General features: G+C 47.7%; 2 non-coding genes across 2 annotated transcripts; one reads left to right on the top strand and one right to left on the bottom strand.

The window, feature by feature from the left end:
* Window positions 1-7237: 7237 nt before the first annotated feature.
* Window positions 7238-7309, top strand: TRNAP-AGG (transfer RNA proline (anticodon AGG)). The gene has a single exon. It is a non-coding gene; the product is annotated as a tRNA-Pro (tRNA).
* Window positions 7310-7520: 211 nt separating this feature from the next.
* On the bottom strand, window positions 7521-7592 carry TRNAP-CGG (transfer RNA proline (anticodon CGG)). Its single transcript has one exon. It is a non-coding gene; the product is annotated as a tRNA-Pro (tRNA).
* Between the last annotated feature and the right edge of the window lie 10358 nt (window positions 7593-17950).

Raw genomic sequence — 17950 nt, 5'->3', positions numbered from 1 at the left:
TACCTCCGGAAAACCAGACGATTTCTCTTCTGCTGCACTTATTTATCTTGGTCGCAAAACGCTGTCTTTTAGCCCATTGGCTTCAACCTTCTGCCCCTGAGGTATCGGAGGTTTTTCCTTCAAATGAAAAGGTATCTCTTTATAGATTTAACGGATTTGAGTCGCACAAAAGAGAAATCGGCGAAATCTTTCTTTAAAAAGTGGAAGCTGTTTATTGTGTCCTTTCTATCCACGGAGGAGATACGTGAGGTGATGTACTTACTAGGGATCGACCGATATCGTTTTTTTAGGGCCGATACCGATAATCGGTGGAGGTTAGGGCCGATAGCCGATAACTTATACAGATATTCCGGTATAAGTTATCGGCTATTTATCCCCCTGCGACACCGCTGCAGATCATTGATTTAAAGCGGGCGCTTTAATTCAGTGCACTGGAGTGGCTTTTGCGGTGCCATAGGCCGGCGCCGCCACCCGCTTCTCTCCCCTACCTGTCCGGGTGGTCCGGGCCATCCATCCTTCCTTCCTGTAGTGTCCGGCGGCATTCCGGGTGGAGGGTGCATCGGTCCGGGCTGTCCTTCTTCTCCGATGGTCTTTTTCTCCACTCCGGGCAGGCTCAGGCCTAGTACGCTGCATAGACGCCGCTGCGCAGTGACGCCCGTGCGCAGTGACGCACCTGACGTCATGGCGTAGCGGCGTCTATGCAGCGTACTAGGCCGGAGCCTGCCCGGAGTGGAGAAGAGGACCCCCGGAGAAGGACAGCCCGGACCGGTTCACCCTCCAACCGGAATGGCGCCGGACACTACAGGAAGGAAGAATGGATGGCCCGGACCACCCCCATTACGGGTAAGTTTATTTTTATTTTTTATTGACTCGGAGGGTGGGGGAGGGGCCCGACCGGTATAGCGGTATGGGCAAAAATCCATACCGGTATACCGCCCAGCACTACGGTGGGGGGTGCGACGCGGTGGGTCGGGGGGGCGGGTAATTGCCGATACGATGATGCCCAAAATCGTGATTATCGGCCGATAATATCGGCCATACCGATAATCGGTCGATCCCTAGTACTTACCTTACTTTGGAGCAACGGGACTACCTTCGTTCTGATTTACTTCATTGGTATTCCCGATGTCTTCCTGGCCGGAGAGTCGTTCGTACTTGGGGATCTTACCTTGGATCGGTGGATTGGTTGGGAGGGGGGGGGGCAGGAGGGGGGGGGGGAGGTGGGAGAGGGAAGGACTGTTCTGTTTTGGGCAGTGTGGATCCATCTGTGCTATGAGATGGTTTTTGTTACTGTCAGCCACATCCTGTACAGTTTCTTGTGTTTCTGTGTTGTTTTGCCTTTTGCTTCTTGCATGTCGGAGGAATGTTCGGACTGTCATATGCTGTTCATATTCTGTAAAACCAAATAAAAATGATATTTAAAAAAAAATAAAAATAATAATAAATTTAAAAAAAGGATAATTGTTTGCGCAAAAAAAAAAAAAACACAAGTCCTCATATGGGTCTGTGGGTGGAAAAATAAAGTTTTGTAATGGCAAAGGACGAGGAGGGAAAAAAAAAAAAACGAAAACGCAAATTTTTTTATTAACTGTGTCCTTTAGGGCTTTATGGGGTAGTCCAGTGGTGAAAAACTTATCCCCTAGCCTAAGGATAGGGGATAAGTTTGAGATCGCGGGGGGTCCGACCGCTGGGGCCCCCTGCGATCTCTCTGTACGGGGCCCCGGCTCTCCGGCCAGATAGCGGGTGTCAACCCCCGCACGAAGCGGCGGCCGTCACGCCCCCTCAATACATCTCTATGGCAGAGCCGGAGATTGCCGAAGGCAGCGCTTCGGCTCTGCCATAGAGTTGTATTGAGGGGGCGTGTCAGCCGCCGCTTCGTGCGGAGGTCGACACGCTCCCTTCCCGCGGGCTGTCGGGGCCCCGTACAGAGAGATCGCAGGGGGCCCCAGCGGTCGGACCCCCGCGATCTCAAACTTATCCTTAGGATAGGGGATAAGTTGTTCACCACTGGACTACTCCTTTAATGGGAGGCTGCTACAAGCGGAATCCGCCCAGAATTTCTACGAGGAATTCTGTAGTGTGAACGGTGTCCTACACATCTTATGTCTCATCTTTAAACGCCATTTTTTATTTTATTTTTTTTATTTTGCACAAACGCTGTTCTACCGCCCCCCTTGAAAAACAAAAACAGCGCCAAAATACGTCATCTATTTTAAAAAATATATACTTTTAGGCTCTCCAACTGATTTCACAGCGCATTATTGCCCGTCCGCTTTACGTGTACGTTAATGGATGCTAAAAACGGATGCCGCTGTATGATCCGTTTCTCGATGACTTACATAATAGTAAAAAAAAATACCATAACGTATAATTATCATGGGGGGGGGGGGGGCGTTCACTTTAGGTCAGGCTGTTGCAAAACTACAACTCCCAGCATTCCCGGACAGCCGTTGGCTGTCCGGAAATGCTGGGAGTTGTAGTTTTGCAACATAAGCTTAATTAGTGTCTCTAAATATCACACAATACGGTTATAAGCATCTGCAGCGCTTTAAAACGGGGAAAAACTAAATTATGAGGTCAGCGGTGACGTCACAGCAATTGAACTCATCATTCCGTTTGAGATCCCGCCCCACAGTCCACAGACAACCAATAGAACGCGCCCTAGGATGTAAAAGATTGATTTAATTGGCTATGGGATCTGTCAATCACGCCTGAAGCAAGATGCATCTGATTGGCTGGCTCGGAGCGTAGCTTCAGTTAATTGGTTCAGGATAGTGTGAGGTGACTTTACGGTGAATGTCCGCAACGTACGGAAGCGATGCGGAGATGACGGCAGAGAATGATAGGAGATTGACGTAGGTCTGATATTCAGGAAGCACTTACGTCTACATAGATTGTATGGCGGCTCGTTGGTCTAGTTAGGTATAGAAAGCCAGGTAAGGTAGATAGCATTAAAGGGGTACTCTGGTGGAAAACTTTTTTTTTTTTTTAAATCAACTGGTGCCAGAAAGTTATACAGATTTGTAAATTAAACAGCAGTAAGATAGGAGAGGGGAGAGCACACAAGAGGCAGACTTCACCTGTACCGGAATATAGCGCGGTCTCAGCAACCTAACTCTGTATCTCCTGCGGGGTGCACATACACAAATATGAAGTATCAATAAGAAGAAATAAAGGAGCACGTACTCGCACTCACCGCTCGGCGGAGATAGTTGCGTGACGGAGTCCGGTTACGGGGAGCTGGGTCTCAGCGCAGGTAGAATGGCGCTCGGAGGCTACGCCGGCAGTTTCGCACATGAGTGCATGCTTCTTCCGGCAGGAAGAAGCATGCACTCATGTGCGAAACTGCCAGCGTAGCCTCAAAGCGCCATTCTACCTGCACTGATGCTGAGACCCAGCTCCCCGTAACCGGACTCCGTCACGCAACTATCTCCGCCGAGCGGTGAGTGCGAGTACGTGCTCCTTTATTTGTTCAGATTTGTAAATTACTTCTATAAAAAAAAAAAATCTTAATCCTTCCAGTACTTATTAGCTGCTGAATACTACAGAGGAAATTATTTTCTTTTTGCAACACAGAGCTCTCTGCTGACATCACGAGCACAGTGCTCTCTGCTGACATCTCTGTCCATTTTAGGAACTGTCCAGAGCAGCACATGTTTTCTATGGGGATTTCCTTTTACTCTGGACAGTTCCTAAAATGGACAGAGATGTCAGCAGAGAGCACTGTGCTCATGATGTCAGCATAGAGCTCTGTGTTCCAAAAAGAAAAGAATTTCCTATGTAGTATTCAGCAGCTAATAAGTACTGGAAGGATTAAGATTTTTTTTTATAGAAGTAACTTACAAATCTGTTTAACTTTCTGGCACCAGTTGATTAAACAAAAAAAAAAAAAAAAAAAAAAGTTTTCCACCGGAGTACCAGGTATAGGTAACCAGGTAGGTAGTATTAACCCCTTAACGACAATGGACGTATATTTTATGTCCATTGCAGACTCCCGCCGTATGAGGCTTGCTCAGAATCTGAGCTCGCTTCATACCCGGAGGATACTGGTTGCTGATAGTGGGTCTAGCACCCGCGGCTAATGCAGGAAATCGCCGATCCGGCTGATGTCCGGCATTAACCCTTCAGACACTGCGAACAAAGTTGATTGCAGCGTCTAAAATGGGAGAAAACTAATCCCGGGTAGTTTAAAGGGCTAATTGGGCTGATGGGCCTTACCTGCCTCCTCGCTGTCTGATCGGTGCTCCAAGGCTCCAGTCAGCCATGGCAGGCTGAAGCAATAGAGCACCGATAACAATGATCAATAAGAAGGTTTGCTGTGTCTGTCAGCGTCCAGAACATGGAGGCGCTACCAGGAGACATGGAGGAGGCCGGAGGAGGGCAACAACCCAGCAGCAGGACCGCTACCTCCGCCTTTGTGCAAGGAGGAGCACTGCCAGAGCCCTGCAAAATGACCTCCAGGTAGGTAGCCAGCCGCAACGACCCCTTCCCCCCAACCCCATCCTCCCCTAAAATGAAGAAAAAGGATCCTTATGCTATCCTCACCTTGTCCCACGCAGCGATCTTCTCCACGGGCTGCAGCCTTCTTCCGTCTCCACCATGTACGAGCTGATAAGTGACGTTATCGGCGCCTGCACTGCGCAGCGGGGGCGGAGGTCACGTCTCCTCTCAGTGTAGGCCCCCTACGGATGAAAGCGGCATTTTCTTGCCTTGGGATCCGGGGCCAGTGTCCTAGATCCCCATTAAAGGGGTACTCCGGCACTAAGACATCTTATCCCCTATCCAAAGGATAGGAGATAAGATGCCTGATCGCGGGGGTCCCACCGCTAAAACGCAGCACCCTGTTACAATCAGTCCCCGGGGCATGTTCGCTCCGGGTCTGATGATTGGCGATCACGGGATGCACCACCCCCTCAATGCAAGCCTATGGGAGGGGGCGTGACAGCTGTGCTGTCACGCCCCCTCCCATAGGCTTGCATTGAGGGGGTAAAGCGTGACATCACAATGCTCCGGAACCGTGATCGCCAGTCATCAGACCCGGAGCGAACATGCTCCGGGGACTGATTGTAACGGGCTGCTGCGTGCAAGATCACAGGGGTCCCCAGAGGCGGGACCCCCGCGATCAGGCATCTTATCCCCTATCCTTTGGATAGGGGATAAGATGTCGTAGCACCGAAGTACCCCTTTAACCCCTTAAGGACTCAGCCCATTTTGGCCTTAAGGACTCAGACAATTTAATTTTTACGTTTTCATTTTTTCCTCCTCGCCTTCTAAAAATCATAACTCTTTTATATTTTCATCCACAGACTAGTATGAGGGCTTGTTTTTTGCGCGACCAGTTGTCCTTTGTAATGACATCACTCATTATATCATAAAATGTATGGCGCAACCAAAAAACACTTTTTTTGTGGGGAAATTAAAACGAAAAACGCAATTTTGCTAATTTTGGAAGGTTTTGTTTTCACGCCGTACAATTTATGGTAAAAGTGACGTGTGTTCTTTATTCTGAGGGTCAATACGATTAAAATGATACCCATTATTATATACTTTTATATTATTGTTGCGCTTAAAAAAAATCACAAACTTTTTAACCAAATTAGTACGTTTATAATCCCTTTATTTTGATGACCTCTAACTTTTTTATTTTTCCGTATAAGCGGCGGTATGGGGGCTCATTTTTTGCGCCATGATCTGTACTTTTTTTTGATACCACATTTGCATATAAAAAACTTTTAATAAATTTTTTATAATTTTTTTTTTAATAAAATGTATTAAAAAAGTAGGAATTTTGGACTTTTTTTATTTATTTTCGTTCACGCCGTTCACCGTACAGGATCATTAACATTTTATTTTAATAGTTCGGACATTTACGCACGCGGCGATACCAAATATGTCTATAAAAAATGTTTTTTACGCTTTTTGGGGGTAAAATAGGAAAAAACGGACGTTTTACTTTTTTATTGGGGGAGGGGATTTTTCACTTTTTTTTTACTTTTACTTTTACATTTTTTTACATTTTTTTTTACACTTGAATAGTCCCCATAGGGGACTATTCATAGCAATACCATGATTGCTAATACTGATCTGTTCTATGTATAGGACATAGAACAGATCAGTATTATCGGTCATCTTCTGTTCTGGTCTGCTCGATCACAGACCAGAGCAGGAGACGCCGGGAGCCGCACGGAGGAAGGAGAGGGGGACCTCCGTGCGGCGTTATGAATGATCGGATCCCCGCAGCAGCGCTGCGGGCGATCCGATCGTTCATTTAAATCGCGAACCGCCACAGATGCCGGGATCTGTATTGATCCCGGCACCTGAGGGGTTAATGGCGGACGCCCGCGAGATCGCGGGCGTCGGCCATTGCCGGCGGGTCCCTGGCTGCGATCAGCAGCCGGGATCAGCCGCGCATGACACGGGCATCGCTCCGATGCCCGCGGTTATGCTTAGGACGTAAATGTACGTCCTGGTGCGTTAAGTACCACCTCACCAGGACGTACATTTACGTCCTGCGTCCTTAAGGGGTTAAAGGGGTACTACCGTGGAAAACTTTTATTTTTTTTAAATCAACTGGTGCCAGAAAGTTTAACAGATTTGTAAATCACTTCTATTAAAAAATCTTAATCCTTCCAGTACTTTTTAGGGGCTGTATACTAAAGAGAAACCCCCCCCCAAAAAAAATGCATTTCCTGTGATGTCCTGACCACAGTGCTCTCTGCTGACCTCTGCTGTCCGTTTTAGGAACTGTCCAGAAAAGCATATGTTTGCTATGAGGATGTTCTCCAGTTCCTATAATGGACAGCAGAGGTCAGCAGAGAGCACTGTGCTCAGGACATCACAGGAAATGCATTTCTTTTTTGTATTTCTCTGTAGTATACAGCCCCTAAAAAGTACTGGAAGGATTAAGATTTTTTAATAGAAGTGATTTACAAATCTGTTTAACTTTCTGGCACCAGTTGATAAAAAAAAAAAAAAAGTTTTCCACGGTAGTATGAACGAGCGCCGCCTCTACGCTTTGGCGGCCTGCTCCTCACCTGGGCGTGCGCCCCCGTTGGGGGCCGGTTTCCCCACTGACAGTAAGAAGCCACGCCCCTCTATCAGGACCTCCCAGCTTCTGGATATAAACAGTGAAGTTTTCTATTCACACTGCAGAGTTCTTGAACTTTAATTTCTTTTACTGAAATGTTGCCTTTTGCCCCCTTTTCTCCCAGTCTCAGTCTCTCTGTTCCCATCCAATGGCTCGTTGGTCTAGGGGTATGATTCTCGCTTAGGGTGCGAGAGGTCCCGGTTTCAAATCCCGGACGAGCCCAATTTTTAGTTTCCTCTCAATATTAATTTTAGTAACACCAACACCTCCCAAACCCTGTGAACAAATTCCAGATTCATATTTTTTTTAATGAATTAATTTGCATGTGATTATTCACCGCAGTCTGCTAATTGGATTGGATTGTGCTCGGCTGGTGATTCTCTCCGTCTGCTCTTTAATCATTTTTGAAGAAAAGAGAAAAAAAAAAAAACTTGGGCTCGTCCGGGATTTGAACCCGGGACCTCTCGCACCCGAAGCGAGAATCATACCCCTAGACCAACGAGCCACTCGCTACGTCTGATCTCCGCATTCACAGCTTTAACTCGTCACATCCCGACCCGCTCACTTCCTCCCCCCGTCGACGCCATGTTGCTCTTCCGGAGCCCGGCCCGGGTGACGCGTCGCCCTTTTATTTTAGTCACCGGACGCGAATTCGTGAGAGGTGGATATTCCGGCTGGCAAAGACTGAACATGTGTGTCCGCGGAGGCGCTGCGGTTCTCGTCGCGGCCGGTGCTGCGGGGTGTAGGAAGATGGAGGGGAGCAGTCACCGAGCGCAGGGCTGATTCCCGAGAAAGATGTGCGGTAAAGGGGTCTCCCGGCCAGGCTGCAGGGGCTCGTATTAATTCATTTGTAGTATACTGTATTTGATAGATAAAGGGAAAGAGAAATCGCGGTGAAGCGCTCCCCCTGGTGTTGGTAAGAGGGAAGTGCAAGAACGAATCTCGCTGTGCCGGTCACGTGGCTCCCAGTGCTTTAGGGCTCCCCCAGTCAGCCACAATGCCCCAAATGCCATTCATATTGGCCTCGGTGCCAGTCCCAATACCTCCTGTAAAACTCACAGTGACCCCTAATGTGCCCACTCAGTCATGGTGCCTCTGAATGCCAGTCCCAATACCTCCTGTACCACTCACAGTGCCCCCCAATGTGCCCACTCAGTCATGGTGCCTCTCAATGCCAGTCCCAATACCTCCTGTACCACTCACAGTGACCCTTAATGTGCCTCTCAATGCCAGTCACAATACCTCCTGTACCACTCACAGTCCCGTCCCCCCCCCCCCCCAATGTGCCCATTCAGTCATGGTGCCTCTCAATGCCAGTCCCAATACCTCCTGTACCACTCACAGTGCCCCCCAATGTGCCCATTCAGTCATGGTGCCTCTCAATGCCAGTCCCAGTACCTCCTGTATCACTCACAGTGCCCCCCAATGTGCCCACTCAGTCATGGTGCCTCTGAATGCCAGTCCCCAATACCTCCTGTACCACTCACAGTGCCCCCCAATGTGCCCACTCAGTCATGGTGCCTCTGAATGCCAGTCCCAATACCTCCTGTATCACTCACAGTGCCTCCCAATGTGCCCACTCAGTCATGGTGCCTCTCAATGCCAGTCCCAGTACCTCCTGTATCACTCACAGTGCCCCCCAATGTGCCCACTCAGTCATGGTGCCTCTGAATGCCAGTCCCAATACCTCCTGTACCACTCACAGTGCCCCCCAATGTGCCCATTCAGTCATGGTGCCTCTCAATGCCAGTCCCAATACCTCCTGTATCACTCACAGTGCCCCCCAATGTGCCTCTCAATGCCAGTCCCAATACCTCCTGTATCACTCACAGTGCCCCCCAATGTGCCTCTCAATGCCAGTCCCAATACCTCCTGTACCACTCACAGTGACCCCTAATGTGCCCATTCAGTCATGGTGCCTCTCGATGCCAGTCACAATACCCCTGGTGCTGTCCACATTGCATCCAGTACCAGCCCCAGAGACCCCAGTGTCAGTCTCTTTGCCCACCAGCTAGCCACAGTGCCCGATACCCCACATGCTAGCTACTGTGCCCACCAGATATTTGCTACCTACAGTGTCCCAGCCACAGTACTAATGCCAGCCATGCTTTCCCCATTGCCAGTGCCAGCAGCACCCATAAAGCCCTCAGGGTCATTCACAGTGCCCCCAATTCAGTGCTAGCCACAGTGCCCCATGTCAAATCGAACTGTGTGCCAGCTACTGTGTCTCGCACCTATGTGCTCCTCACAGTGCCCCAGCCACAAGTGCCAACTTCTGTGCCCGCATTCATGCCACAAGTTGCCCAATGTCAGTAGCTGCGGTAACACTCACAGAGCCATAGGATTCAGCTGCAGTGCCCCCCAGTGCCAGCTATTGCTATACTAGTATACTAGTGCCAGTGATGATGCCCGCAGGAACACCCACATAGCTCTCATTGCCAGCATCAGTTGCTTAGCCCAGTCCTAGCCACACTGCCCCCACCACAATGATTCAAGTGCCATCTACAGTGCCAATGCCAGCCATGGTTTCCCCATCGACAGTGACAGTGCACTCAGTAAAACCAAGTGCCCCCAAACTAATGCTAGCCACAGTGCCACAGCCACAATGTCGGCAGTGCCAGCTACATCAGTGTCCCCATTGCCAGGTGTAATGGTTCCTATGCCAGCCACATCACCCAAGGCAAATAATGTGCTTCGAGTAACACTCACAGGCCACCCAGTGTCAGCCGTAGTGCTCACAGCCCAGTGCTTGCCACAGTGCCATAGCTTCAATACCCACAGTCCCAGCTAGTGTCCTTAGTGGCAGATGTAGTGCTCTCTATGCCAGCCATGACTTCATTAGTGCCTTTGATGTGCTTCCATTAACACAGGCCACCATGTTTCTGCCACATTACTAGTCCCCCAGTAACAGCCATTGATTCACCAGTGCCAGGGATAGTGGGCCCGGTTATACCCACAGACCGGGCACCTCTCTGTGCCAGCCACGGTGTCCTGGGTTAGATTGACTGAACTGCCAGTGCCAGTACTCTCATTAGCACCCACAATGCCCCCTTCCCAGTGCCAGTACTCTCAGTAGCACCCACCATGCCCCCTGCCCATTGCCAGTACTCTCAGTAGCACCCACAATGCCCCCTGCCCAGTGCCAGTACTCTCAGTAGCACCCACAATGCCCAATGCCAGTACTCTCAGTAGCACCCACAATGCCCCCTTCCCAGTGCCAGTACTCTCAGTAGCACCCACAATGCCCCCTGCCCAGTGCCAGTACTCTCAGTAGCACCCACAATGCTCCCTGCCCAGTGCCAGTACTCTCAGTAGCACCCACAATGCCCCCTGCCCAGTTTAGAAGAGGTTTGCTATGGGGATTTGCTTCTAAACTGGGCGAATCCCGAGACAGGTGTCATCAGAGAGCACTTAGACAGAAAAGAACAACCTTAACTTCAGAAGCTCATAAGTACTGAAAGGATTAAGATTTTTTTAATGGAAGTAATTTACAAATCTGTTTAACTTTCTGGAGCCAGTTGATATATATATATATAAAAAGTTTTTTCCTGGATAACCCCTTTAACTTTCTGGCACCAGTTGATTAAAAAAATAATAATAAAGATTTCCACCAGAGTACCCCTTTAGTGGGAGATATGGCTGCCTTATGGCATTACAATGTAACAGGTGTGATGATGTCACTCCGCCTGTGACATCATAGGTGCCCTTGTGACGTTCTGATGATGATTAAGCCTTAAAAGACCACTACCCTGGTTAATGATGCGCTTCCCCTTAAAGGGGACGTAGCGTATAGGCTGCGTATTTTCTGCAGCTAATTTTGCTACCCATCAGCAAATACGCTACATGCAAATACCCTACCCTAAAGCATACTGATAATCACGGCCCCTGCGGCAGATGTGCTTACATTTCGCCAGGCATGATGGCGTCAGTACCCATGTTATGTTAGAGACGTGATGATGTCATTTCCCCCCTGTGGCGCCGTAGATGCCGGCGTAATGTTGATTAAAGAAGATCTCTGGCAAAAAAAATAACTTTTTCCCTATGAACAGGATTGGAGATAAGTAGCTGATCGCGGTGGGTCCGACCGCTGGGGCCCTCCTTGATCACAGGGACGGGAACCCGCGCTCAGTGAGGAGCGCATGCTGTGGATAGGGAATAAGTAAATTTTTGCCGCCGTACTCCTTTAAAGGGGTACTCCAATGGAAAACATTTTCTTTTAAATCAACTGGTGCCAGAAAGTTAAACAGATTTGTAAACTACTTCTGTTAAAAAAAAATCCCAATCCTTCTAGTACTTATCAGCTGCTGTATAATACAGAGGAAGTTCTTTTCTTTTTGAATTTCCTTTCTGCCTGACCACAACTGCTCTCTGCTGACACCTCTGTCCATTTTAGGAACTGTCCAGAGTAGAAGCAAATCCCCATAGCAAACTTATCCTGTTCTGGACAGTTCCTGATATGGACAGAGGTGTCAGCAGAGAGCACTTGTGGTCAGTCAGAAAGGAGATTCAAAAAGAAAAGAACTTCCTGTGTATTATACAGCAGCCGATAAGTACTGGAAGATTTGGGATTTTTTAATAGAAGTCATTTACAAATCCATTTAAAGGAGTACTCCGGGATGTTAAAATTGTATCCCATACTGCCGTCAGTTAAAAAAATTAAGTGATACATACCTGCCGCAGCTCCCCCGCCCGGTGCCTCCAGTAACCCGTTTGGGCCTCCGCGGCGATCCTCTTCCTGGTTTCGGTGAGTTCATACTGCACTCAGCCAATCGCCGACCGCAGCGAAGTCCCGCCTCAGCCAGCGATAGGCTGAGTGGCACCGTGACGTTTTTGGCCCCGGCACAAGTTTTCGGGATCGTAAACGGCCACTCAGCCTATCGCCGGCCGCAGCGGGACTTCGCTGCAGCTGGTGATTGGCTGAGTGCGGTTTGACTCACCGACCACTGGAAACCAGGAAGAGGATCGCGGCGGAGGCCGAAACAGGTTACTCTAGGCACCGGGGGAGCTGCGGCAGGTATGTATCACTTAATTTTTTTTACTGCCGGCAGTATGGGACACAATTTTAACATCCCGGAGTACTCCTTTTAACTTTCTGCCATCAGTTGATTTAGGGTGCGTTCCCACCTGGCGTCTAGACAGCGTATTTCACCCTGTGCAAAACTTGCGGCAGCAGCGGGAAATACGCTGCGTATTCCTTGCTCACTATACACACAGGGCTTTCCGGCGGCAGCCCTATGTGTGCAGTGAGTTTTGGAGGCGGGGCTGTGTGCCGGCGTGACTGTGACGCGCAGCGCCGACTCCAAAACTCTCTACACGCGTAGGACTGCCGCTTGAAAGCCCTGTGTATATAGTGAGCAAGGAATACGCAGCATATTTCCCGCACATGCCGCAAATTTTGCTCAGTGTGAATACGCCAGCTGGGAATACACCCTTAAAAGAAAATGTTTTCCAGTGGAGTGCCCCTTTAAGCCTTAAAAGGTGCACCTCCCCTTTGAGAGCCATCTTGGAATTACAACATCACAGCTACAATCACATCACTACCCCCCTTCACAACTGAGGCCTAGTCATCTTAGAAGCCTGCTGGTAGTAATGAATGGCGAAGGAGACGGAGTCTTATAAAGAATACACGTTTATTTATAAATGACAGCGGGGGACGTGTTGTTGTACACAGATCCACACATGGACGCCATTCTCCCCGCACCACGCATTTCATCTCATGATGGTAACAGCTAAAACTAAGAAGACAGAAAACAGGCGAAACAGAGCGTCTCCTACACGACTGGATGAAGATCCTATGGCGTTTATTTATTTCCTTTATTTTGTTTAAATTTAGGCCCGATTGTGATGTAACAAAATGGAGGATAAATGGTCTGGGCCCAAATGACGGGTGAATGGGTGAAAGAACTGATATAGACAGAGGTGGCGGCCATTTTGTGGTAAAAGGCATCTAAATAGCATTTGAGATTGGTTGCTATGGAGACTGCTTAACCACCACAGCCTTTCATATGGGTTGTCAGGCAGCAAGTTCCTAGCAACCAGTCTGTCTCAGATTACTCAGGGTGTTTCAAGCTGTTGCAAAACTACAACTCCCAGCATGCCCGGACAGCCTTTGGCTGTCCGGGCATGCTGGGAATTGTAGTTTTTCAACAGCTGGAGGCATCCTGGTTGGAAAACACTGGTTTAGGACTTTTTTTGTGGTGTATGTCACCTCGAAACGCGTCAGCGCCCAAAGGTAACAAGATGGAGGATAAACGGTTTGCATCCAATCGAAGGGTGAATCAGTGAAGGAACCGATATAGACAGATGCGGCAGCCATTTTGTGGTAAAAGGCATCGAGATAGCACTTGAGATAGTCTGGTTGCTATGGAGACAGGCCAACATGGCTTCTTAAGACCACAAGATGGAGGAGTGAGGTATTACGGCCTATAAGCCTCACTTTGTCTGTCAGAAATGGCTGCTGTATGGCTTGTGAGGAACTTGACTAGGATCACAAAATGGCCGTGGTGATATGTGTACAGCAGGTAGCTTCGGCTTCACTTGCAATATTTAGACATTTCCAGCGCTGTGTATACCTGGGAGCGACGCAAATGAGCGCAATTTTTTTAAATTTTTTTTTTTAACAGCGCAGTTTACAACTACATAGGTTATCTGGTCACATGACGCAGAATATTCATTACCACTGCAAATGGAAAAGGGCCCCTGTTATAAATACTATTATAGTAGAAGATTTATATGTACAGTAAATAATACATAAAGAACGGTAAAGCAGCCGGGTCACCCCCGGAAATATATTTTCTTCTAAAAAATAAATGACGTATGTCGATTTACCTGAGACATAATAGAAAATGGCGATCGCCCCCTCCACCGCCCAAACGTCATGACATAATACACAATTTACAGTGGAGCTCCATATTGGTTCTATAATCAGCTAAATAAAAAAAATAAAAAAATAATCTTTGTCATACAACTTCGTTCCCTAATGTGTTAATTACTGGAAACCATCATCGGGTAGGTTAATTGCTCTTTGTATTTTTATTTAGTATTGTAGTGTATCTAGGCATCTTAAAGGGGTTATCCAGAAAAATTTTTTTTTTTTATATATATCAACTGGCTCCAGAAAGTTAAACAGATTTGTAAATTACTTCTATTAAAATGTTTTAATCCTTCCAATAATTATCAGCTGCTGAAGTTGAGTTATTCTTTTCTGTCTGACAACAGTGCTCTCTTCTGACATTTCTGCTTGTCTCGGGAACTGCTCGGAGTAGAAGAGGTTTGCTATGGGGATTTGCTTCTACTCTGAACAGTTCCCCAGACAGGTGTCATCAGAGAGCACTTAGACAGAAAAGAACAACTCAACTTCAGCAGCTCATAAGTACTGAAAGGATTAAGATTTTATAATAGAATTAATTTACAAATCTGTTTAACTTTCTGGAACCAGTTGAGATTTTATCTATATATATATATATATATATATATATATATATATATATATATATAAATAGATATAGATATATATAAGTTTTTTCCTGGATAACCCCTTTAATACCCTAGAGGGGCAATGTATTACTGACTAGAAACCGTCATCAGGAAGTTATACTGCTGTTGACAGATCTATTGCTCTTACTATGTGTTTTTATTTAGTATTTTTAGCGCATAGTGGCGTCTTAATGTGAATGTCTTGCATGTCTTGTTCATTAACATCTCAGGGGTGCAATGCCAGGAACCCAAACTCTGATGCCCCTTTAAAAACCCTGCTATTGCCCCTGACTATCCCATAAGTGCCCTGCAGGTATAATAGGTGTTACTGTGGAAATCAGTCTATTGGGATTTGTATCTGGTATTGAATATTATTAGTTATTCCTGATTTAAAGGGGTACTCCTCCCCTAGACATCTTATCCCCTATTCAAAGGATAGGGGATAAGATGTCCGATCGTGGGGGTCCTGCCATTGAGGACCCCCACGATCTTGGTTTTGGCACCCCAGACATCCAGTGCACGGAGCGAACGTGCCGGATGACTGGCGATGTTTGTCACGGTCACGCCCCGCTCGTGCAGTCACGGTCACACCCCCTCAATGCAAGTCTATGGGAGGGGGCGTGACGGCCGTCACGCCCCCTCCCATAGACTTGCATTGAGGGGGCATGGCTGTGACGTCACGAGCGGGCATGATCGTGATGTCACGAGCCTCCTGCGCTGCATCCGACACTCTAAACGAACGCCGGATGCAGCAGAGAGATCACGGGGGTCCCCAGCAGTGGGAACCCCGTGATCAGACATCTTATACCCTATCCTTTGAATAGGCGATAAGATGTCTAGAGGCGGAGTACCCCTTTAATAAAATGGGGACTGGGTGAAAATTTTTTTTTAGAAAAGATCAGCCAACAGCAACTTATTGATGGTTTCCAAACACCAGACTACGCATGCTGGACAGTATGAGATCTATAGAGCCAAAAAGGTGGAGCGTCCCTTTAATAACACACAATACATTATAATTCATATATCGATTCACACACAAATAAATCTTGTATTGTAATAAGATTTTTTTTATCTCTGTATACACATAATCATTGGTTTATAGGTTAGGAAGGTGGCTCCTTGCCAAATGTTCTGGCCCCTGTGTGGGGCTGTAATAGGATGATGGGTGTGATATACAGTACTGCGCAAAAGTTTTAGGCAGGTGTGGAAAAAATGCTGAAAGTAAGAATGCTTTAAACAAAAAAAAAGTGTTAATAGTTTATTTTGATCAATTACCAAAATGCAAAGCGAACATAATAGAAATTCTAATCGAACCAATGTTTGGCGTAACCGCCCTTTGCCTTCTAAACAGCATCAATTTTTTTGGGTGCACTTGCACAACGTCGGTAGTCAGGTCTACCTGATCATCATTTTCTTATGTGGTTCAAACACTGTCATTAACTGAAACAGGAATAGCTGTGGAGGAGGCTTAAAACTGGGCGAGGAACAGCCAAACTCTGCCACAAAAGGTATAGTTGTGAAAGAAATTGTCATGTCACAGAGGTCATACACCACGGCAAGACTGAGGAAAGCAACAAGACACAAGGTACTTATTCTTATTTTGAAGAAGCACAAAGAAACAGGCAACATTGAGGACTGTAGACACAGTGGTCGGTCAAGCGCAGCAGATGGAAGACACTTGGCTGGTTCCTTTGAAATCACAAGATGTTCCAGCAGTGCCATCAGCTCAGACCTGGCAGAACCATTGGGATCCAGTTGCACCCATCCTCAGTACTCTTTGAAAAAATTTGCCCCAAAGTGGTCTTCATGGAAGAATTGCATCCAAAAAGGTGGAAGTAAGGCCAAGCGACTCAACTACGCGGGAAAACATAGGAACTGGGGTGCAGAAAAATGGCAGCAGGTGGTCTGGACTGAGGATCCAAACTTGGCTGTCTCAAGCCGGAGAGACATCATGAGTGTCTACAGGCAACAGAGACTCGCGGTGAAGGTTCCTTGTCATTTTGGTCTCCATTTCGCAAATCGAGTTGGGGATACGGTTGAGTGTCCTTAATGCTGAGAAATACTAGCAGATACTTATCTATCATACAATACCATCAGAAAGGCGTCTGGCTTCAAATGTATTCTGCGGCAGGACAACAACCCCAGACATAAAGCCGTAACTGTGCTTAAAGGGGTACTCCACCCCTAGACATCTTATCCCATAGACAGCGGCGGGATCCCCGCGATCTGCCTGCTGCACCCGGTCGGGTGCAGCGCCGAAGGCTGGTGATGTCACGGCCACGCCCCCTCAATGCAAGTCTATGGGAGGGGGCGTGATGGCTGTCACGCCCCCTCCCATAGACGTGCATTGAGGGGGCGTGGCCGTGATGTCATGAGCTGGGCATGGCTGTGATGTCACCAGGCTCAGCCCCCGCATCGCCAGTCAACCGGCACCGAGCGAAGCTCCTATTCCTTTGGATAGGGTGATAAGATGTCTAGGGGCGGAGTAACCCATTAAGAACTATCTTCAGCAAAAAGAACAAGGAGTCCTGGACGTGATGATATGGTCCCAGCATAGTCCTGATCTCAACATCGTCAAGTCCATCTAGGATTACATGGAGAGACGAGACGGAAGGATCTGAAGGAGCCTACATCCATCATCTGTGCTTAGTTCTCCATTATGTTTGGAACCATCTCCTGGCCAAGATCTTAAGAAAAATAAGTGCAAGAACCTAGAAGAACCAATGCTGTTGTGAAGGCAAAGGGTGTTCACACCAAATATTGATTTGATTTAGATTGATCTTGTTCTCATGGACAGGCCCAAAGATTTTTGAGGGACTGCTCGACCATTTAAAGGGGTATTCCAGGAAAAACTTTTTTTTACACACACACACACATATATATATAGATATAAAGGGGGTGAATATTTACCTCAGGGCGAGGCCACCACTCCTGGTGTAACGGAGCTTCAGAAGGCCATTAAGCACTCCGCGGGCATTCTGGGTAGGGGAATATGCAAATCAGCTCATTACTATACCTTTTCAGGTAATGTTCCCTGGTATCAGCTTAGCTCCTGTTAAGGAATATAAAAAGCTGATCGGGATTTATGCCAAGCCAGACTACTCCCCAATAGGGAAGTTTCTACCCATCTGCAGACAGCTGTTTCGTGGTTTTTGCCACTCGTCAGTACAGAGCAGGGTGATCTGGCTTGGCTGGGGTAAGAGGCCTGAGTTCGTTTAGAGCGTCGGGGGCAGCACCGGAGGCTTGTGATGTCACGGTCACGCCCCTCTCGTGACATCGCTGCCACGCCCCCTCAATGTAAGTCTATGGGAGGGGGGCGTGACGACAGTCACGCCCCCTCCCATAGACTTACATTGAGGGGGTGTGGCAGTGATGTCACAAGCGGGG

This window comes from Hyla sarda, chromosome 2 (assembly GCF_029499605.1).
Source record: "Hyla sarda isolate aHylSar1 chromosome 2, aHylSar1.hap1, whole genome shotgun sequence".
NCBI lineage: Eukaryota > Metazoa > Chordata > Amphibia > Anura > Hylidae > Hyla > Hyla sarda.
This window is presented reverse-complemented; position numbering and strand designations above follow the sequence as displayed.